At 29.7% G+C, this 25,788-nt stretch overlaps 1 protein-coding gene and 1 pseudogene across 1 annotated transcript in view; both read right to left on the bottom strand.

Annotated features, from left to right (window-relative positions):
* The window catches only part of LOC119675322, a 61,713-nt gene extending 36,726 nt beyond the window's left edge, over positions 1 to 24,987 (bottom strand). Inside the window, exon 1 of the mRNA XM_038086515.1 lies at positions 24,881 to 24,987. The gene's annotated coding sequence lies outside the window, so the exon portion shown is untranslated. The remainder of the gene's footprint in view (positions 1 to 24,880) is intronic.
* On the bottom strand, positions 3,757 to 5,570 carry LOC119675321 (annotated as a pseudogene).
* Positions 24,988 to 25,788: the final 801 nt, after the last annotated feature.

The raw sequence follows: 25,788 nt of genomic DNA, 5'->3' as shown, positions 1-25,788 counted from the left end.
TCATTCTAAACAAAATGATCTTCCCAATGCAAAACAATATGTCACAGTATTGTTTTGGTAACAAACTTCTTAACTGTTTTCTTAGTCTCATGTGCCATATCTTGACGAATGAGTCAACACATCCAGCAGCATATTTCTTTGTTTCCTTTACGGATTCAATTGTGTTAACCACTCCGCGAACTTGGTCAATTGTTGGGTGCATCTAATGAAATGCAACTTAATGAGAAGGAATTGCAATAGTTTTTAGAAAACTTTAATGATGCATGATGATACTTCAGTTCCTGGTTATCAGTCTTGGTAATCATATTATCCTGTGCTTTTTACAGTATATTAACACCTATTGAAGTTTAAAGCACGAATTAATCATATTTGATACAAGTGTAATACTTTTGTTAGGTAATTAACATAACATCTATGTCGTTATTAGATCAAGTCCTGGCGACTTGATTTGATTGTAAACATTTAACAAGTGTAATATCAATTTCATGTTCTGTCCAATCTGAAGAAGTTTTAATTTAATCGGATCCTACGTATGGTTCACTAAGATAAACATCAAATAAGATTACTTTCTCAAGACGTGTTTGCATTTTCGATACTGGAATATAATATTTAAATATTTTAGGTCAATTGTAACACTTCATCACCAAGTTGTAAAAATATTAGACAGGAGTGGAACGCTTATTTAATTTAAGTGAAAGAGTTGTCAGTTTACCTTCTAATCTTTGTAGTTTTTGGATTAATTTTAGACTTTCGGGAACTGTTCGAACTGCTGCAGAGTGGCCAAGCGTGAGATATAATTATTCCTCTATACTGAGAGAATTTTTAGTATATATTTGAAAAAACAAAAAGACATCTTGCCTTAATTAAAGTCTTGGTGGACTATACAGTGCTGTAAGAATCAGTGCGTATTGAAAAGTTTCAATCGAGATGGTGCTTGAATTTGAATCACTTTGACTTAACTGATCGTCTATGTAATTTGATATAAGGTGTTTGTTATAAAAACAGTAACACTGCTTGTTTGTTTTCAATGTGTATTGCGTGATATAAAATATAGTTTTTAGAAGTTGTGTGTGAATTTTTTGTGAATTGAGTATTAATATCGCCTTTCTTTGATATATGTAGGTCTCCTAAATTATTTTGTTGTTTATTTACATCTTTTATATTTCATTAAATTTTTTTAGTATTTTATTCAGTGTTAAAGAATTTAGTTGCTACAACACATCCACGGTAATTTACTGAATGAAGCTTCAATTGCACCATGTAGCTTGGTCGCTGACTGTTTTCAAACAATCTGTAGTGGTATGCTTACCCGGCAATTTTCTTAACGTGTAAGTGTGATTGTCAATTCTCACAGACGTGTTTTGAAGTTTTACTAGTTCAATTTTTTTTATACTATTTAATATTCGCTGAAAGGGTAAAAATTTTGCACTATTACTCTGATTGATCTGGCGTATTCATCTTCATAATAGAACCAGGAAATATTCTCATAAGATAAAAACTTTGTAGTTAAGTGACCATCACCTAAGTCACATATATTTAGTTATTTAGTAAGTTAATGAAAAATTCTAGCTTGCTAACATCTTTCAATTTGAAATGTGTAATTTTTAAATATTTTATACCATTTGTAATAAATGGTGGCGGGCGATTATTTTGTTATCATTATCAATTTTGTAAGATACCAGAGAGTTAGATGTTATAAGTATTGCGCTTTTAGCTCTTTATTTGATCTTTTTTCTTGATAATAAAGTCGGTTTCCCCGGCGAGCTTGTCCGCATATGTTTCTTTTGAATTGCTGTTGTTGATGTTGTTCTATAGCACTTTGAGTTTAAATTTCTACTTTTTCTATTCCAGTTGTGGAGTCATATTTAACAGTTTTGTGTTTTGGTCATTTATATTTATATCGGCAACTAGACAGCAGAGAGCATTCCAGTTTTAGTATCCTCTGTGGTATTAAAAGCGGATTTGTACAATAAAGTAACAGCTCAATTTGATGAAGTGGTGGAGTCAAGAATAGAAGATTAAAATGATTACATTATACCAATATATTTAAATCAAAATAGTTAGAAAGCTGATTTCAACGATCAAAGAAGCGTTATATAAAATAAAAAATGTAAGTGTAATGGTTATAGATGTAAGAGTCCTAAATGTAAAAGCTACTAAATTTCTTTCTTATTTATGTCGGGGAAACACACAGTTACACCGAAACGCAAAAGATCGAGATCTTTCCTACCTTTCTTGATAGGAATGGCGAAAAATTGATAGAGTTGCTTAGTTTACTAAGGTTCGTAGTAATAAATTACAGAATAAAAGGTGATTTGTAGATGAAATTACATATAGGAGTGGTGCAGCAACTTCAACAATTAATTATTGTTTTAAAAAGTATTTATTCTAAAATGTTATACAGAAAATTGTTATACAAGAGAAAATATACTCTGACCAATTCACTTGTAGAAATAACAATCAAATCCATTCCCATAAATAACAACCAAAACTTAAATGGAGAAAACAATATTTAAATCTATATCAGAATAGCCTTAGTCAAATAGTAAACAGTCACATACTGTATGAGCGACCAGTTAATGAAATGATAGCAACAATCATAAAAGCATAAAAAGAAGCAGTAATCCATTTCAGCAAGGTCCAACAAAAAGCAAACGGAATAATGTTTGGTTTGATGAATTGCAAAGGAAAATTCGTCTGGATAAGGCAAGAAAAAGTAGTCCAGTTCCCGACGGGAGCAAATACGTATATAATATACCCAAAAATTTCTAAGAATACGTTAGAAATAAAAGACTCTAAAAGCTTTTTGAATAATTTACGTAAGGAAAATGGCAAAAACTTCACTAATGGCGTTTTCGATTGGTTACTCTGGATTCAATCTAGATTTACTCTGGATATATAAAATTTTGTTGCCCAATTGAACATTTTTGAAGTAGTGTTAGCAAGCTTTAATAAGTCGAATACAAATAACAATTCAATAGAAACGGATGACGAAATTGTATACGTTATTGATACTTTTGGTAAATAAATTAAAATGAATCATATAATTGCTGTTATAGTACAAATTTAATATGAATTTTAGATGATGCTGAAAATATCTTCAGTCAAGCTCAGTCGCAGCGACATATTGGACCTAAAAAAATATCGGAACTAAAAAATTTAAAAACAAAAAAGCAATGTGGTAAAGTATTGGTTACAAGCTATGGATGAAATTCACAGGCGTTTATACTGCACTTAAGTGGAAAGTCGCTATAAGAGCATCTCGTAGGACAATAATGGCGATAGAAAACAATTTTACAAGCGGAGCTACAATTATAGAAACGCCGTATCATGACGAAATGGCACAAAATTATAGCTCAAGGTGACTGTGCCCTGAAGTAGGAACTGTGCCTGGTAGAGTTTTCCGAAAATTTGCCATTTCACGACACACCACAGAAATGTCTACTTTAAGTTCCTTATAATCGTCTCCTATTCCATTAACTTCACGCACTACGAAAAGAAAAACGGAGCAAGAGAAATATTTTGATAAGTATTTTGATTTGCAAGAAAAGAAAATGAAACTGCAGCAAGAAATAGAGGAAATTAAGCAACACAGACACCAGCAAACAACGGAAATTTTAAAAAATATTCTTGAAAAATAGAATTGATGTATAATTTTTATATTTGTAACTGTAAAGGTAAATTTTTTTAATAAATTTATAAAATATAAATTTTAAATATTTTTCTAAAATGTTTTAGCTATTCTATTGCGTTTCAATTTGCCCATGTGCTGTAAAACAGTCTCTGAAAGACCCAACTGCTCACTTGAAATTTCGTCACGAAGTTTTCTTCTAACTATCTCTGCACAATTAACATTTTCTATCCATCCTTTTCCTCAATGCAAAGATTATGAAGTACGCAGCAGCCGAGCACAAACTTAAGGGCCCATTACACAGCAACGTTCGTTGTCAACGCGCGCTTGCCATTACACAAACAATTTTTTAACAATTTTTAAAACACGCCCCAGATAAAACAACAACTATACTAAAAAATCTCTTTCACATGAGAATTTTTTCTCCTACTTTTCTCCTACTTTGTGAAATGCGAAATTTGTTTGTGTAATAGTAACATTTGAAATTTTAAAAAATGCGTTGACGAAAATCAAAAAATTTTGATATTTCTTCAACCACGATTGTGTTTTTGCATATATGTACAGTCGGATTTGGTCGGCATGCAAAATTTTATTTATTTTGAGAAGTAGAAGCGTAAACATCGTTTAAATGCACGCATGATTTGTCGTTAGCATGCGATGCTTTGCAAATATGAATGAATTGTATCTTTTAAGTATTTGTATTTTCTACCTAGGTAAAATTTTTTAATTTCCAAAACATGTTATTAAGAAGAATTAAAATATTAATAACCTTGGGCTAAAAAAATATAACCAAACATTAAATTACAATAAAAATTTTGTTTTAAATATTAATTGCATTGTGCAAATTTGTTTTTAAAATATACCAAAAAAAAAAATTAAATTATATAAAATATAATATATATAAAAATAAATATATAAATTGAGATCATAAAAATAAATATATAAATTAAAATTATATGGTAAATTAAATGTAAAACATCATTTTTCGTAAGGAAATTACGCATAGCAGCCGCTGTTGACACTTCAGCGATTGCTTTAATACTGATGAGTGAACAAATTTTGCATTGTTTGGTGGAGGCGTGTTTAAAATATTGTTGGTAAATTTAATGTGTAATGGCAAGAGAAGACTTCGTGCGTTTGTCAACGCGCGTTGATGTCTAAGGGCCACTTTACACATTCTTTCTACAGAAAAAAAATTCTAATGACTTGTCGCCATCCTTGCTTCAGCAATGCGAAAGAATTTTCAATACTCGTAGTAACATGAGTTTGACTATGTTTTTTATTAAATGTTTTTTGTTGTTGGGACAGGTCTCCATAATCCTTATACGGAGATAAGAAATATTCTTTCAAAGGATATGCTGCATCGTCCAATATGCGTCCAATATGCATCGTCAACACATACAAAAGAAAGTTCCTTAGATACTGGTGACATTTTGTATATTCGACCATCATGGATTTTACTAGGTGATCCAAGGAATACATCTAAAAATCTTTTCTTAGCATCACAAATACCTTGTAATGTTATAGAAAATAAGCCGTGTCTATTGATGTACATAGAGCGTATTCTATTGGCTGGTTTTCTAACATAAATGTACGTACCATCAATGCACCCTAATACATTTTGAAATCCTGCAATCTATAAAATATTTGTAGTATATGAACTCTCTAATGTATTGAAAGATCTTACTTGAAAAAATTGTTGAGCGTTGCTATCTGTTTCATCACCGCTTGGAATTCTTATAACTTTGGTTGATATATCGAGTAAAAAATCCGATTCGCAAGATATATGTTTAGGTACACTTGAAGGTGCTACATAGAATAAATTGGCTACTTCTCTGTGAGTGGTTTTTTTGCCCGCAAACCTGCAAGTTGAGTTGTATGTAAGAGTTATTAACACACCACAAAAATATAAGACATGCGTTTCAGAACTGTTTCTCATCTTTCCGCCAGCACGTATTTTATGTTTATAATGCGAAGATTTTCCGAACTGATCAATTATTTTTTCTTCAGTTAAACGACTGACTCATAAATTTTCTCTAAACTGCATAAATTATTTTTACAAATTGCATAAATAAACAAATTGAATTTTAATATTCACACCAACTTCTTTCTCACATTTACAACAAAATTATCAACTCTGCTTTTTTTCGTATCAAATCATATAAAACAGCTGTTAATTTCAGGGTAATCTTGCTACTCTGGCAAAAAATCCAGATTGTTATAAATTAATCTCAAGTATTATACATTAATCTTGAGTGTTATACAGATTTAACAATCAAAAATGGAAATTGCATTGGTTTGTTATAAATTTATCTCGAGTGTTATACATTTTGGCTCCGATTTACCAATCGAAAACCACATAAGTCGGCGCAACGAAATGCAAACGTACTTTTATAAACTTTTAGGTATAACAGAAAATACAATTGGTTTTAGCTATTCAAAACGACTTATTTAAACAATAATTTAGACAAATAAAAATCAAGGTGATTCAGGTAGTAGTTACCTCGAAGTAGTACAGATCTTATAGCATTGCAAAGAAAAAGTAACGCCCGAAATGGATCGCTTTCCAGAAAAGTTTTTAGAACACGCTTTAGATGAAGGCATTAATAAGATTACACTTATTTTAAATGACATTTGAGTATAAGAGTATATATGTTAAATAGTAAAATTGCGAAAAATATATATACATAAACACCTGGCCCAAATAATAAAAATTTCTTTTTCTGGAAAACTATGCTTTATGCTTGAATATAGTCCCCTTTTAGCTCGACACAACGAGTCTAATTATCTTTCTACATCTGAGTACCTTTTAAATAATACGATTAATCAAGTCCTTCAAAACACACCTCAGTTTCACATTTCACTTTATCTTTTGATGTAAATCTGTTTCCCTAGAGCTATCTTTTCATGTTTGGAAAGAAGTAATAGTCATTGGGAGTCAAATCTGGAGAATAAGGTGGGTGAGGAAGCAATTCGCATCGTAATTCATTTAATTTTGCAATGGTTTTCATTGACGTGTTACCGGGTGCGCTATCCAACAAAAACAAAATTTTATTTAAATTGTGCAGGTCCGCTGTTTGGATTACTAAAAATTTCATGTTTGTAAAGTCAACAGCTACCCGCTTCATACAAAAATTTTTGGAAGTTTTAAGCAAAAACTATTTTATTAAAATATTTATTATATTTTTTGTTTATTAACTCTTAAAAATTTATTGTTGGATAAATTAAGTAAAAGAATATTAAAAAAATATTTTTTTTAAAAGGATTCAAAAGTGTGACAAGTAATAAACAATATATGTATTCTTCACTGATGACTGATCTATGGCGAGGAGGTGTGCCGCGCACACCCTAACATAATTTGTGAAATATCAAATAATATATATAAATTTATCAAATATCTTTATATCAAAAATTAATATTATTTATTACGTTTCAATTTATATTTTTTAAAGATTAAAGTTTTAGCAAAAACAATTGAATATAATTGTCTAAGAAAACTCAATCAATTTTCTTCTCTTAGCTGCTATAGTTGTTAATTGTGCTTATAACTTTGCAGCTCAAATCGCAGAACATTTCTATTATATTTCGTCCCAGCAAACATTTTCAATCGCGAAAGAATTTTCTGCGAATCGTAATGCTGAGCAATTTAATCACGGAAGAGCGCGTCTGAGAGTCGCAGACGATGCTTTCGTTCTGAGAATTTGTCCGTTTATCGACGAGTCGCTTAGATGCGTAACAAATTACTCTTCTATATGCATCGCAGAGAAGCGTAAAAACTTATTCTTTCGTATACACCGCAGAGAAAAATGTACTTTTTTATATGTATCAAAGAGTAGCGTTACTCCGCTACTCAGAAGAGATAGAAAAGAAACAGCGAAAATAAAATTTAAAAAAAGGTAAGGGTAAAATGGTTTATTAAATTGTTTATTAAAATTACTAAAAACAATATTAGTAAATTTTAATATATATTTATAATTAATTATATTTACAAAAATAAAATAATATAATAAAATAAAATCACAAGAAATAAATATTAAAAGTAGTTCAATTTCTTATTGATAACTTGATGCTAATATTAATTATATTTTTTTTAAATACTAGATATTAGATAGATATTAAATTAGATGCTACTAAATAATAATGTGCAGCTATAGTATTGTCACGTACGAACGAATAATATCTCGATATAATCCCAATATAAACGATCGATCTGGCGCATCCATTATAAATATTGTAATATTGATTACAATTTCAATTCAGAAATAGAATTACATTGTATTTAGTATATCACATATTTAAAGTTATTAACTTTGAATAATAAGAAATCAAAATATTACTTACCTATACCTTCTGATCAAAAAAGAACGAGAGGACTATTTTTGAATTCCGCGCTTATCCAATCGGTAAATTTTTTAAATTTTTACGCTGGCAACACTATTATACACATTCTGTCAAAGTTTTACACATATCGTACGATTAGTTTTTGTTTAGCGTCTATGCAAAAAGTCGAAAAATTTTCGTGTAGCGATTTTTATAATGGATCAAAAACAACGTGCGTGCATCAGATTTTGTGTTGCAAATGGATTCAAGTGTGCCGAAACTGTTAAAAAATGTTAAAAAAAAGGCCTTTGGCGATTTGCGTGTGTCGCAACCACGAGTATACGAATGGTTTAAAAGGTTCAAAGACAATTCAAAGAAGGTTCAAAGACAAGCTTGGACCATGATGAGATCCCTGGCCGTCCAACAACATCTGTTACTGAACAAATCATTGAAAAATCGTTGTGAACCGATTAGAGATTGCAGTGTTGTTGGGCATCTCATATGGATCGGCCGAACACATTTTAACTGATGTTTTGGGTTTGAAACGCGTCGCTTCTCGGCTGGTGGCAAAAAAGCTGAATTTCATGCAAAAAAAAAGCCGCAGTTTTTGGCCAAAAACTCCACCAATACCATCAACCAAGCACCGTTCTCTCCAGATATGGCCCCGTGCGACTTTTTCCTCTTCCCCTGACTCAAATTGTCATTGCGAGAAATGTGTTTTGAGACCATAGAGCCATAGAGCGTCCAAGTGCGTAATATGGGAGTAACAAAAACACATTCGTCGAACAATCGTCGAGATTTACAGGTAAAACAAAAGGAGCAAATTAATAATTTTGAGAGAACAATCACTTAACAATCGCAAGGCGAGTAATAAGCGACTAATTTTCACGATTAGCGATAAATGAATCGTCTAAATGCTGGCTGGGGTCTTTCGTGTGCGGAGAAGTTGGCCGCACATTTATACGTTGCAAATGTGTTCACAAATTTCTGTCGTTAGTTGTGCACAACAGAAAATTAACAGAATAGTGCTCACTCTTGTAATATCAGAAATAGATTTTTATATAGTGGGAATTGTATGAGAGTAATCTTCTGTCTTATTTTCGAATGTCAACTGCATGCAAATGAATCCAACATGTTGATTTGCAGTGCTTGTGCGGTCAAATCTGCAGCTCACATTTCAGTACATTTCTTTTAAATTTCGTCTCTCCCCTTTTAGCTGTAGCTCCAGCGAATAATAGCCGCTTTGTGTGTGGAAAAGTTGGCCACACGTTCATACGTTTCAAGTGTGTTCGATTTTGTTTGATCATTGCATAAACATATATGGTGCTAAGTACAAACTCTTTATTTTGAAAAAATTTGGTTTGATGTTATATGCAGTGTGTGAAAAGTTGTGTTTATTCCATATTGATATGATATTAAACTTATACATAAATTATTAATTTAATTTGTTTAATATGTTATTTTGTTATTGAATTGTTAAATATGTATTATAGTTATTAAATATGTATTATTATAGTTACAGTTATTATTAATACAACATCTCATAGATTTCAATTTATTAAGCGGTACATGTAAAACAACATTGTAGAAGGGCTTGGTATATGCGTATAAATACTGTAGCAACTGATAGTGAATATTAGTAAAACGCCCTGTGTGAATACATGTAATTTGCTTGTCTGTTCAAACATAAAAACTATCGAACTTATTATTTCAAACTAATAGCGAACACAACATAATTTGCTTAGGCACAACCAAATAGAGAAAACTCTAATATTACCGCAAATGCCTACACAGCTTCTGCTGCACGCGTAAGAAGGGAGCCCAAGACGAATTAAAGTTTCTTACTAATTGGACAGAGAAACATTTTTTCTATTATTCTTTGTTATCGAACACTTATTAAATATCTTTGTATGCATGGGTAGGTAAGACAATATTTTTAGATGTGTAATTATTTTTCTTAATATGTAATTAGCATTAGCTTTAAGAGCGTATTACATTTTTTGTCAAATTTTTTTGTGAAATGTGAATTTTGTGACAAATTTAATGCGTAATAGCAACATTTGGAGTTTGACAAAAAAGTTTGATGGAAATCGAAAAATTTTGATTTTACCTCAAACTTGCTAGTGTTTTTTGCATATAATCGGATTTTTTGGATTCATTTTACTGGATGGAATCGAACACATTTTGTTTTTTGCTGGAGGTTGTTCAAAATAATACATATGACATATCATAGTTTCTTACGCATGAACTGTGTATCAGAGAACTGTAATGAGTACTCAACACTCGAACCATACTCGAATCATTGACTGCGATTCATTTATAAGTTTGACTCTCTTTTTCGTTGATTTGATATTACCTGATTCATACAAACAGCTGACAGTACTTATAATGATTTATATTCTGCTCATATGATACTCATAAATATCGACATTCGACACTAAAATTATGCAAATGATTTACTCACTCTCTCTTGCAAGGTGCACGAAGAGCATAGATTGTACGAGCATGCAATTAACGACAACAAAATACACGCACACACATAAAGCTTGCAATCTTCCTATAATAACACCTATGTATATTTACTTGCAATAAAACAAAAATGGCAGAAATCAGGTGTTTTGACATTTGTTGCTTCTCATTTTAAATTTGAGTTTGGTTGCGAAAGGTAAGTTTGTTAAAATATTATACAAATTTTGCTTATTTAAAATTTTCTGATATATTTTCAGGTAAAAATGGGAGATGGAGCACCAGCAACTAAAAAGAAAAGGTTGCAGCCCCATAAGAATTTTATGGAACAGGAAGTGCCCCAAACAGAATTTTTGGAGGAGGAAGCAGAATTTATATGTTATATGTTAATACTTTCAGTCAAAATATTAAAACCACTATTTTCAATTAAAATATCAATACATTTTTGTATATCACTTGTTCACGGAATTGTTATATTTTTATTTTTCTGTGCTCAATGTGATACGGCTGCAAAAACAGCTGATTCATTTTGATAATGCGATTCTTGAATTAGCAGTCTTGAATTTCGTGCACCTTGCAATGAGTTTGCAAGAGAGAGTGAATATCCCTAATATAATTACTGCTTAAACAAATCAAAGAAAATCATAACTATGTATTAAAGGGTATAAGTATTCCAGGAATTATTTTCCTATCATTTTCATATAGTTTCGATTTTCCTTGCTTAACAATAATATAATATTAAACCATGAAAACTTTTGTGTAATAAATTTAGTCATAAAATTTAAATATTTATATTTCTAAAAATTAGGATTAATACTCAATGTTGAAAGATAGATAGGTATCTGAAATCGACCTGTAATTTATTTAAATTATTTATTGTTCTAACTTACAAGTATTTATTTTCCTATACCTTATTTTTTTAAAGGAAAATAGTATTTTAATCTGAAATAATAAGTAAATATAATTTCCTCTTACAACAACGCCTATTTTAATGTACAAGAAATATTCTAGAACACAAACAAAATACAAGCATTTACAATGCTAACAACAACAACGCTCACACAAAATTTCATACAGCACTCACACGAGTCATCGAGTCATTCATACTCACCCAAGTATATGCTATGATTTATGAATAATACGTATTATTATGAAGCTATTTCATTAGCACCGGCATTTGTTACCGAAAATACTTATGAATCATTTCTATTGGTTTGATTGCCGTCTCTACTATCAAAATATTAGCGATCATGCATGAAATAATAAGTTCGATAGTTTTTATGTTTTTATGTTTGAACAGATATGTTTCCCCCATTGCGTGCACCTTTTCAGAATTTTTGATTTCTTAACAGAAACAAATTACATCTCTTTATATTTCTATGGTTTTGGTTTAAAAAAAAGATCTATATTTATCCATTTCAACATTCGGGAATGTTTTTGCGGCATTTTATGTCTTTCAGCACGACGGTACCATAAGCCGTACAACACCTCCTGATTTAGCTTTGTTGCGGGAAAAAATTACACGTGTGGGTTAAAAAACTTTTTTGTTTTTATTATGGAATTTGGAACAAATTTATTGTTTTAAAGAAAGTCCTGCAACTTTCCATGTTTTCCACAACTTAATGCTTTAGTTTTATGTATTTAAGTATTTATTTTCACATTCATGTTTTTAATAGTTAAGAGAAAAGTCTTGAGGTGCTATGTCGTCCAGATTTAGCAAAACTCTATAAATCACTAGAAAGCCTTAGCAACGTCCTATTTGAAAACTAAATCACCCTTCCCATCTAGTTATCTTGTTTATATCACGTAGGGATCAAATTTCTATCTTCGTCAATTAATATTAAATATTACAAATAATATTATTTTAAATGTATAATTGATGTTTTATAAGGCAACCTAACTGCTGATTTAGGTTTGCTTAAATGTGCTGGTCTCATTTCGAAAATTCACGAATTAATGCTGTGATTTGGGTTTCCGTCTCTAATCAGTTAGACGGATATGCTTTTGGCTCCCGATGCCTACTTTTATTTTAGTTGAACTATGAGCCTTTGCATCGGTTCTAAAAGGCAGAAGTTTTGAATTTATAAAGATTGATTGCAGACGTTGAGTTGTGAAATCCAATTATAATTAATGCCGATGTTGCAATATAAGAATAAGTAAACCTTTCGACTACAAGATAAAAGATTTGGTATGCGGTTAGTTCATTTGGAGTTGCTTTTAGTATCGTAGGTACAGTACGTTATAAAATTCGTGTAGTTTCGATAACTGAACTATTTCAGTTTTCGTATGTGTCTGAGTATATAAGTGTTGTAACAAAACTATCAAATTCCCTTCAATCAAATTATTTATAATTTAACTATCAAAATATTTCAGATCTTTTTGTGAGCATAATAAGCTATTTTTTTAGTAATATTCTAGACAAAAAATAATTTTAACGTCATGAATTAAATATATCATTAATGCAGCCCTAATGCTTTCAAAAATGCATGGTATATATATAGCAGTATTATGGCATCAGGTAATATAAATGCATATATATTCAGTTAGAGCTTAATAATTGAGCTTCTGCACACAAAAAATTAAGATAAAGAGATAAAGTTGTGTTGGAGTATAGTCGATTAAGATGATAAAGAAATTAGTAGTATATCAAAAATTAAGCATAAAACACAGCAACTATTTTCATTAATAACAAACTGCAAGGACCTAATGAAGGACCACGCACCATATTACAACGATTTGAAAATTTAAACTGTGATATCAGAACAAAACTTAAGCCTATAGAGCTGAATGAATTCAACAGGGACTTCAAAAAGTGGATATTTTTTGGAAACAACTTAATGTCGTTCTACGTGATTATGTAAAATTGGATGCTATACCTACGTTTAATTATACAAAATAAAAAAAACCTAGATTTATTAAAACTGAAAGTAGGTACAAGGATGGAATAATATTATTGTTTGGAATATGGTGACAAATAAAAAAAAACTAAAAAATATATACAAAAATATCTTAGTATTAAAGAAGTTCATAGTGAATCAAATGGAATCAAATACCTTATGAATTTTATAGAGAGCCAAAAAACCTCACTTCATTCCACAGTGCAAACTTCAACTGCTTTAGAAAATGTAGACGGAAGTATAAAAAATATCAAAATGGTGATCTGTTGATGACGTTGTTGCAACATTTAAGAGTTGGAGTAGAAGTATTGGAAAGAGCAATAATGTCATTCGACTACATTTATATCAAGGAGAAAACGAAAAAAATGATAGAATGAAATTTACACAAGGAACAGCAGTTAACTTGTTTTACTCTGAATGTGCACATCAAAAATGTATTTTTTGTGAAAGAATGAAATATAGGACAAGTTAATGTGCACATAATAAAATTTCAATGGAACAATGGAAGGAGACTCTAAAAAGGAAAGGTAACTGCTTCAGAAACGGTAATGTAAACCACATACCAAAATTCTGTAAAAATCAATGGATGAAATATTTGAATTGCAGCGACTATCATGTGAATCAAAGTTCGAAAATAAAATAAATAATAAACACAACGCCAACAATAAATCAATAGAACAGCCGGAAAAAATAACAACAAAAGTAGAATTACCTTTAATAAGTGGGTCACATTCGTCAAGGATTCTTCTATTAGTCTATTAGTAGTCTATTTGCAAACTATTTGTAAGCGATATCAACAAGCGACAAATACCCAGTTTCAAATATTCCAATGAGTTTACAGAAATCATGCATAAGTTGCGCTGCATGTTCATGCACATAATATAATATAATATAATATAATATAATATAATATAATATAATATAATATAATATAATATAATATAATATATAATATTATAATAATATATAATATAATATATAATATTATAATAATATATAATATAATATATAATATTATAATAATATATAATATAATATATAATATTATAATAATATATAATATAATATATAATATTATAATAATATATAATATAATATATAATATTATAATAATATATAATATAATATATAATATTATAATAATATATAATATAATATATAATATTATAATAATATATAATATAATATATAATATTATAATAATATATAATATAATATATAATATTATAATAATATATAATATAATATATAATATTTTAATAATATATAATATAATATATAATATTATTATAATATATATTATATAATATAATATAATATAATATAATATGATATAATATAATATAATATAATAAAATAATATTGCGCTCATATGTCTAAGAATTCTAAATTTAAAATTATTTAAAAACGAAAATAAATTTAAAATATTAAATATGATGTGTGAGCTCATTGATTTAGAATATCAAACAATAAAAACTTCCGACGGTAATCTTGCAGTGATTGTTAATTATAATATGAAACATGTAACATTTGGAATAATGTTCAGTCCTTTTTTTCAGAACCAACAATATAGCATCATTGGCAAAACAACGTGGAACCAATAATCGTTTTATGTGGACAATTAATAATTAGTTCACCTACATTTCAACAGAGTTAATATTATAGTTTTCGAAAAAATCGCAATTTTGATTTGCGGAAGTGGACGTCTAGAAGTGCAAGCTTATGACAATAAAAATTGCCAAAAAAATAGTGAGGAGCAATCTCCAATACAAAAATTGCTTGGAGTTAGATGTGGTTTTTATGAGGATAATTTATTCATGAATTTGGATCATCTTATAAAAAGCTCGAAAAACCTAAGACCAACCAAACTGAATGTAGTATATTAATGGTAACGGTCAATGTGTATGAATTTGAGACCATTTTACCGTTAAAACTTTGCAAGAAATTTAGAAAAACATTAAATGGGATTGGATGATGCCTAGGTAAGCTAATAAATAATTTTATTGAATGACCTTATGACTTATGTTATTTACAGGATATCATAGTAAAACGATGTTTGGCAAAATCAAATTTGTCAACTTTAAAGTAACATGTTTTTGCAGATGCAAGTTCTATTGCACATGGGTCTATATGTTATATAGCATATCTGCAATGAAACATGATGGTGATGATGGTGAAATAGCAAAACAAGCCATATACTACAAAGTTAGTGAAATCAACAAACTTACAGATATATATTTGTGTGACTAGAATAACTGGAGGAGCATATATAATTCTTCTGATTTGTTGACTCGTTTTGATTTTAAACAACTAATTCTGTCAGAAGTTTTGAAATTTAGTCCATCATGTCTTTTTTGCAGAATAAAAGAATGGAATGTTCATGTAAGCGCACCTTTTGTTAGAAATGTGGGTAATAAATTTACTGTAGATGAAATAAATCAGAACGCTATATATGTAATTTAAATTAGTGGTTGGCAAAATATTTTAAATATTGTACTTGCGTAGAGAACAACAACTTGTACCGGATTCAAAAACCATTGAACTTAATTCTATTTTATTTGATGGTTTATTAAGACTTTCCAGCCGTTTACTAACGGTTGAATAAGAAAATTTAGTTAATCCAGAAATATTACCTATCTAATAATATCACTAGGTATGTCTAGATACTCACCAGAAGTTAAGGCATGGAAACAATTTTAGATTATTAAATGGTGGCAAGTTATCAAAAGCATTCTACAGCGATGCTGAATTTGCAAAAGGCTTTATCGAAAAAGTGCATCAGAATCTTGCACTAAAGTACTTATCGAAAGGGTCATTATTAGTAAACTATACGATATAGACTGATATAGACTTCGTCGGCACACTAACGTTATAATATCTGATAAAGATTTTAAAATCGACGAGAAACTCAAGCTATTATCATAGCTGTTATATATCATATCATCACAGATATTATCATAAAATTCAAAGAAACAGTCTAAAAAACTTGAAATCTTTATGAAAAATACTCGGATTTATTAATTCACAGTCAGCAATGGCATTAAAGTCTGGAATGGTTTACATATTTTATAAAACGAAGTGTTATGAAACGCCTTTTTGGGAACGACTTGTAACGATGATAAATAATTATTAAAAGGCAGTGATTGGAAAAGCAAAGTGGAATTACAATAAAATGGATTCATTACTAACAGAAATATAAAGTGCTGTTAATCAAAAGCCACCGACTTATATTGCAAGCGACTCTTACGATTAGCATCGTTGATACCTGCACACTTTTTTTAGAAATTGTGGTATATTAGCCAGTGAGAATTGTTTATCTGATGGCAGTTCTATTGCAAGAGCGTAGCAAATACGCTACGTGAAACGCTGGCAGAGTTTTATTAATTTTAATCTAAATCAACCAGAAATGTAAGTATTCGTCACGGACGAAAATCATACATTACTTATTTAAAAAAAAAACACAGTAGAAGAAGAAGAAGCCACCTACTCCGGAAGAAATGGACATGCTAGGGACTGCACTATTAGATTTAACAAACAAAAAATGTTGAGTAGAGCTACTAGCATCTCTAAAAATTAATATTTATTTAAAATATTTTTTATATTTTTATATTATTTTCTTTTCTATTTCCTGATTACAGAAATTTTTATATTTTCCTAATGCACCTGTATTTCAATTTATGTGTAATAAATGAGAACTCGAAGTCGTGTTGAAATTTAAAAGATATATTGTTTTAATTACAACTCCTTTTTAACTGACACATTGAGGTATTTAGTAGTTCTGCTCAAACACCAACTCTTTGGATGAGTACCATGTTAGGACTATTGTCTTTATATTACCAAGCAAATAACCATTTTGAAGAATAAGAATTAAAAAACATTTACACTTTGTGATAGAATTGAATGAGACCATTTTATAATTTCCTAAATATTATCATAAAATATCATAATATTTTTACTTTTTATAAATCCAGTTTCAAACCATACTTTTTAAGAAGATATTAATTGAAGATATATTTTATCATTAAATGCCTTTTTATCGTATCAGTGATAAATTTAGCACTACCAGTACCCTGGGTAAGAGTACTACTGCGTCAATAGCTATTATCGAAACCTATAAACAATTAGAACAATTAGAACAATTAGAATTATGAAATAATTGAAATTATATAAACTGTTTTATATCAAAAACAGGAAAATACTTTTGAAAATAACAGGACATAAGAAACTACGTATTGTGCTGTTTTGTATATAATAATAATATTAAATATTCATATATATTTATGTTCTCTTTTGAACATAAAACACATTTATTCTGAATAAAATGTTCTTTAAGTAAACTCAGTGTAATGTCCAAAAGTCTGGTGAAAAATTCAACTTCAAAAAGACTTGTCGCAGGTATTTTCTACAGGTTGGCATTTATTATGCCAGTCTTTTGGTTTTAAAAACAGGTTTAATTCTAAGCTCTGTAGGTAATTTTTTCGCTGTTAAAGTAGTGTTTTTGAAAACGTTGCTCAACACTATTCCATGTATCACACAAATTTTTCAACAGTTCTGTAGATTTACGAAGAACCAAATCCGCTGATTGAAAGTATTAACGAACAAAATTCATTTCAAAAATTACGTCATACTAAATCACCAAAGAAATATGAGGTTAAAATTTTTAAGTATTGCACTTAACTGGAAACGTCATAAGAAACTTGAACATTCTTTTTTCGATTTTAGTGCCCGATGTACTTAAAGCCTATGAATGTCACTTGTTTGATACTGGACTGCTATAATACTGGATAATTTTGATATCCAATATTTGTTACTGATTTAGTTCCTCACGTTGATACGATAAAAAGAAATGATACTAAATGGAAAATTATTTTTTGATTTAGATTTATCGCCTATTTATATCCCTCGCACTAAAGCATTAACCCACCATGCCCACCTTAAACGCCGCTACTAATTCGCAAGCCAGGAGAGATGAATGATAAAAGATAAATGAAAAGTGTATTCTAATATACAAATTATCGCGACAAGGCAGATTAATATAGAAGTCGCATTGCTCGAGTTAACTTTCATTAACTGCTCAACCTTCTTAAGTTATTGCTGTTCTATATCTATTTGTTGTTGTAAACTCTCTTACAACTTCTTATATATTTACTCAAAAATGTTCATCCGTCTTATTTGTGATCACTTGTATCATAGAAGCGTTACTGCCGAAATCGTTTCGTGTTGCAGCAGTGTAACTACATATATAAGTTGCTTAAGCTGTCTCTCGGTACTCGTTACTCTACAGACTTAAAACTTCTGAGAGTAAGAAAATTGTATTTGTAAATGTAAAATGAATATCTTTTATTATAGGGAATTATTATTATTATTGGTTATATCTTTAAATTTTTTACCCTATTCCTTTACTTACTACTATAATAAATTTGCCGTTCTGCCCTATTTGCAATGCCTTTTTTTTACTGATATCTCGGAAAGAACTACGAAGAGCGATCAACTGTTGATTATTGAATGTTGAGTTACGCATTCCAAGATCTATTTTTCATAGAAGTATTCATAAGGTTCGAGTTTGAACAAAGTTCTAGCAAATTGTTGACTAAAAAAAAAGAAAAGGGAACTCTAAGCGTAGTTATATATTCTGTATAGAAGAACCTGAAAAAACAAAAGGTAAAGGTTGGATTTTTTTTAAATAATGTTCATCATAAGAAAATATTGAGATATGTGACACATTTCTTTTCTGTCAGCTTTTGCTAGACTCTTGTGGAGTTTGCTATTTCATGAATTCTGTACCGTTTCTATCAAATGTAAGCTCATAGGCACCAGTTATCGTTTTTTCTCAATAAAAAATATTGAGAAAACACTTGACGTTCTTATTTTGAAAAATACTATCAGATCTTCTTTACAGTTATATAAAAATTTATATTTGAGTAATTAAAATTGCCGTTTGATATTAAAAGATTTAAATTCATTTTAAGATGAACTACTCAATTATTTATTTTCTACTCTATGAAGTCATAAAAAAAACATCCATGAAGTTCAATTGAGTTCTTAAGGTTTGTTAACCGCGATTGCCAATTGGGGTATAATTTAATGGTGTGGTGTACAAAAAGGTTGAGTTCAGTTAATTTTATGACATGTTAAATTATGAATGAATTTGGCTGAAGATTAGTTACATATGCTTAGCCAATATCTGCACTCATTGATATTTTTGTAGTATCGCGTTTGGTTTTACTATTAAAGTATGCAAACTGACCAAAGGAAAGGACAACCTTTTATTGATTCCCAAGGGTGTTCATTTACTGAATACTATATTGCACAATTTTTGTCATTTTAAGTCACTCCACGCACATACCATCGTTTGAGAAAAAGGGTGAAAACCACTTTTGGTATGCGAATAGCCGGCATGGCGTTGGGCAAATCCTTAGTGTCAAATAAAACCAGTCCCTTATATGTTTATAATTATCTGGTCATCTTGCGCAGATGCACACATTGTTAAGTAATTGCTACTTTGATCTTTCCAATTTATTTTTATGAATACAAAATATTATTGATTCACTTGCTTCACTTAGTGATATTGTAAGAAATATTTTTTACGCACAAAAAATTTTATAGGTTTGCAACCGGATAACCACTTTTGCAGGATTTTATAATCATTCTTACTTTTCAAATATAGAAACGCTATTACAGAAAAACAATATTCTAAAGATTATATGTGGCAGTGGTAGTGGTGTTCTATGTAATACCAGAAAAACAAAGAAACAATTGAAGGCACATGCATCGCACATGCCGCACATATGTGAAAAGCATCCAATTGTTTAAACATGTGTCTTAGAGTTCTTCGCAAACATTCTGTGAGGTGCTGACGATAACAATATATACGTTTATAATATAAGTAGCAGGGAAGAGTATTTTTAGCATTTCATCATTTGTTAAAATTTCTTTGTTAAAAAACCAAAGTACTTCATACCGAAGTCTTTTTACACAATACGACAATCGCATTTCGCTCTGTGTCTGCCCTAAAAATGTATCTAATACTCTATTTCTTTGCAGTTTGCGAAAATTTAAAATTTCCAGAAACAAGCAAAATATTGGCTAAAGACTTATGCTTTTAACAGTTAAAATTTTCATTATTTTCGCTACGAATTTGAAATATTTTGCAGATTGAATATGATGTAGGTTTTCGGTATACGCAAAACGCATATCAATTTATGTTTTCAACCGAAAATTTCTTAGTAAGCCATATATATCACATATCACGCCAAACAACATCGTCAACAACCTGTTGCAGCAAATTCGAGTATAATGGGTTTGTTGCGGTCAAGTGTTTCACTTATATGTTGTTTTGCTATGGCGTAGTGCAGTTAGGTAAGATTGAGCTTTGCCTAAGAAAACTAGTTTACAATTTACAATTTACAATTTTTATTTTCATGAAAATTTTTTTTTGAGATGGACTGAAGATAATATGCACAAACCTCTACTTACCATAGCGCAATTAGAAAAAATTCAATCAAATAGTGTACTTTTAATAATGCGCTGACTAATTCTTCAGTTATTGTATTGATTCAAATGAATTTAAATTGCTTGATCTTATAGGTTACCGTATACACCTGATTTTATACTAGTGCTGTTTATTTCGAAACACATCATTTTAATTTGCACAAATAATTGGAAAAGTCCAGACTATATGAATGCTTTAAACTGTTCAATTCATGCTAAATTTACAAATATTTGCATTTGCGAAATAGTTCAAATATTATTCATACTTCATGAAACCTACAAACTTTTTCTAAAAACTCCTAATCTGCAATATATGAAAATGTTCACAATCTTCTTGGTTCCGAAGCGAATCTGTGACAAAGCAACTGTTACTAAATGTACATATCTTTGCATTTGTAACAAATTTATAGGATTAGTACGCATTCAAACATGTTCAGAGATTGACTGGGTGCAATTAAAACTAGTTTTCTGTTTGCACGCGAGAGCAGAAATATCGCGACCATTGGTATGCAGTTCTATATAAAAACAATAATCAAGTCGCTGCGAGAGCGACACAAAAGCACAAAGCCTTCCTTGAACTGGCATTTCAACATTATCCACACGCAATGTCGTTGACTTTCATTTAAATTAAATGATGTAAAGGTGCTGGTAGTAGATTTTGCATTCAAATAAATTTAAAAAATATGCAACAAATACTTGACTATCTAGTAAAGTAAACTAAGTTTTTTTAATATATGAAAAAATTTCCTACTTTTTCAGTTATTTATACAATATTATATAATAACTCCATTTTAGATAAACCACATACTGAATTGCATCATCCTAGCGCATGTGGTGGGGTGGGCAAGCAGATAATTATCAACACAAAATCTTGCTATATATCATTTCTTAGAAAAGTTCTGGATAGAATTTCAACAATTTCGGAAAGTATTGTATATTATTTACTTCATTGTTGAAATAATAAATAAATCATAAAAAAAATGTAATCATTATTTAAACATATTTTAAACTGAATCCTTCTTTGGTAGACCAAGCGTTACGGAATCAGTTTGGAAAATTTTCCTAAAAATCAAGCAGTAATTTTTACTTTCAGTTAAATAATGTCAATTAGTTAAACTGCTGCAGATTGTTATAGAACTCACAAAGTCACCACTTTATCGATTTCATACATACAGAGATTTTTAGAAGATTTTAGGTTAATGAACTTGTTTTATATGTCATAATGAAGAAGCGATAATGGTGTAAAAGTCTGTGAAGAATATAAATATGTAGTCTCTAAAACTATATCAATTGTTCTATAGGCAGTAAATTTGTTAATAAACCTTAACAAATACACAACACTCCAAGTTAGAACAATACAAGCCAAGTCTGACCCTGAGCTTCAAATTTGACAGGGTAAAAAAAAACACTGATTACGAGTATATGGCAATATGATCAGCCAAAAATTGAATTAATTAAAAGTGAAATTTTCTTATTTCAATTCTGTTCAAAAACCTTTTTATTGAGAAAATAATCGAATTTTATAATCGACTTTAAAAATTGAAATTATATATAAATATAAAAATTTTTTTATTATTCTAATGGAAATATGATTATTACTCTAGACTTGTGATCGATGGGATATAACCCTAACCATTCTTTTTTAAGATCAAGAAACTTTGAAACACTAGATACATATGACTTCGCTGTCAATTGTTTTTGAATTTTTTATTTGTTTAAGATTTTTATTGCAATTTTCTTCCTCATTAATTTTGTTGTTTTGTTTTATACAAAACTGGATAAAAACCTGTCATTCTGCTCTTTAGCAGATGTAATCACTGCTGTTGCAATATGTGAAGTATTTTAATATACATTGAAGCACACGAATATTCACAAACACTTAGGTATATGCTGATTCAAACGTACGCATTTAAGTGTTGCATATTACAAGTGCGGCTAAAGTATCTAAATATTTCCTCCAAGATTATTAATATGGTTTGTTTCTTTTATTGTTTTTGTCCGTTCGTTTGTCCGTTTATTCTCGATTGTAACTTATCGGTACGCATTCTCATGAGCGGTAAGGTTTCAAATTTATGCATAGGTCCTGCATTTCTTTAATCCTGCTAGACCAGATATATCTAAATTAATAAACACTTTGTACATTTAGACACAAATAAAAATATTAACATTTGTCTCTTTACTTCTTCGAAGTAGTTTTCAACCAACCAACAGTTGCATATATGGGATGCTTGAATTGGTTTCGCTAATATAATTAGAAACTGGTTTACTTGGTTATTGCACTTGTTTGTATATATCAAAGTTTATAGCCAACAACAATTACGAAATGTCACTCATTGCGTATGAAAATTTGCTGCTACTGTCAAAGTTGAATTTAAACCAATTTTATAGAAGCACAATATACTTCCGCTTCACTACTTATCTGGCGATGAAATGGCAGATATTCGTTGATATATTTGTGTTCAATATAACATGAAGAATAATACAAAGGAACTTTATTCATAAAATATTCCTAAATAAGGATCTTTGCGTGCAATTGCAATATGATATATATGAAAAAAGACATCAGTACTCAATACGTTTTGCCGTCACACATTGTTTTAGTTAACTTTCTGTAGAACTTTCTGTAGAACTTTGCGTACGAATATTTAAATACTTTTATTGTGTTCTGGTGCTTTCTTAAGTTAAATACAATAAGACCTTTTGTTTATTATTATTACAAATAGGCTGTTTTATTTTTATTTACAATATTCCACAGCAGTTTATTTCCAATATTGTGTTCATTCATTTAAAGAAAATTATTAACAATCACTTGCCTCTTAAGTTCGCAGAGTGCAATAGTACCAGACTTGCCAGCGCGCGTTAAATCCAAGTTTGTCTTATAAGTGGAACACCTGTTCCGATCATTGCTTGTGTACACTTGCATTGCGATTCATTTCGCTTGGAAATTTTCGCCTTTGGTTTTATCTGTTATAATGATTGTGCCTGATAGATACCCAGCCAGATTAAACAAGGGCTGACGTGAGTTTCAAAACGAAATTGAAAAGATAGCTTTAGATATGTAAATCTCAACTGTTTATTACAGATGGACAATTTTTGCTTTAATATATTTAATTCCATTGCTATAGCAATACCAATTGACATTTGAAAATGAATTTTTTACCATTTACTAGCTAATTTTATTTCAACTAATCGTCGATAGAAAATAGAATGCAAAAATAAATTGTTTAAAGTATGAGTTCAAGTCAGCGCAGTACATGCCCCAGCCATAGTATGTGTTGAGCTTTCATAAATGGGGCCAATATTCTAACTAACTTAACTAACTTCATCGGATAGTCTGTTTTCTGTCTGGACCCACAAAAACTGAAAATGTAATTTGCATATTTGCCATTTGAAAGGATAGACAAATACAACAGACTTAGAAAGAGAAACTACTGTTTTGATTAGTTGATCAAGGGTATTCATGAACTCAAAACTTAAGAGTTTATACATAAACATGATGATATAGTCGTATTACTCAAAAATCTACTTCTGCTTGGCTTGAAATTGCAAATTATTAAAATTGATGTTAACATTTTATTGAAAGTAATGTATTAGTAAAATAATGATCTATGCCGAGAAATACTAAATTTAATTACATCGAACTTGCTAAAAGATGATATCTCACATAATGTACCTTTGATAAGTTTATTCGAAATTAAAATTTATAATTGCATATTCTATGCAGTCCTTTAAAATATATAGTCCAGATATGGAATGAATAATACTATATTCATATTCTTATATTCTTAACTTGGCTTTCTGTACAATTTAAGTTTATTACAATTTATGTACAGTTCATGTAATTTTCTGTTCATACAACTAAAAAAACGTTTCTATGGAAATAAAAAATCAACTGCTGGGTCGTAGAACTCAAGATGTCAGATTGCACGCTGAGACCGCTTCAGACAGGAATATTGTTATATCAATATACCAAGTAAGATAATCCAGTCTTATTTTATATAATGTTATTTCAAGTTTTAATTTAAATATATTAAGTTCAGAGAGAAAGTAAATAACTTTTTTCAAATTAACTTACCTCAAATTTTAAGATCCCTATTTATATGCGCAACTTTGATGAAATTTGAGAAGTGTTTTATAACTGACTAGGTAAGTTATGACACATTATTTAACGTAATTACTTAATACATATGTATGGCACTTTTAATTGTGTATATGAATTTTATTTCTTATATACTGCTATTATTATTCGTACTGTGTTTTAAATGAATTTTCATAATTAGTTAGTATATTAGAGGATAAAACAAGTTCTGAAACGAATGCTGCAAAAACAAATAAGTTCGCCACAATCTTATTCTAACTACTTCAGTCCAAAGACTTCGCAATTTATTTGGCAAAACCTCTCAATGTTTATTTTACTCGTTAAAATAAAGGATTCTTTCGATTTTTTCTCTTGCAAAAGTGAACGCGCGGAAAGTCGTTCATTAAGGTGCACTGGGCTCACTTTTGAAGTGTTGCCCGCAAAGTGCTCGTGTTCATAAGCGGTACGCTATAGATTAATTTGTGGCCCAGAGTTATTGTAGCAGTTGAGCTTAAATTTGCAAATGTTCATGCAAACAATAAAGCCAACACGTGCACGAGCATCCTCTTGTTCAACTCAAACTTAAGTCTTGCCAGTTGTCCTCTTGAGCACACTTAATTTTTTGTTATGAAAATAAGAGTGGGGAAAATAATTTTACAAAAAATGTTGGCCATATAATAAAAATTGAGTAACAAATATATGTAATAAAAAGTAACAAGCTACTTCTAATTGAGTTGCCTTTCCTTATATTCTTACTTTTGCTTATTGCGAAAATTGCTTTGTTTAATTGCTGCCGCCGACCCAAAGGAGTGATCCTTGAATTCTACTCGTAGCATGAAAGTATATAAATGCAATATGTGTATAAGGTATATAGTTGAACTCTTAGATGGAACTTTGAATACTTT

Source organism: Teleopsis dalmanni, chromosome 2 (assembly GCF_002237135.1).
Source record: "Teleopsis dalmanni isolate 2A chromosome 2, ASM223713v2, whole genome shotgun sequence".
Taxonomy (NCBI): domain Eukaryota; kingdom Metazoa; phylum Arthropoda; class Insecta; order Diptera; family Diopsidae; genus Teleopsis; species Teleopsis dalmanni.
This window is presented reverse-complemented; position numbering and strand designations above follow the sequence as displayed.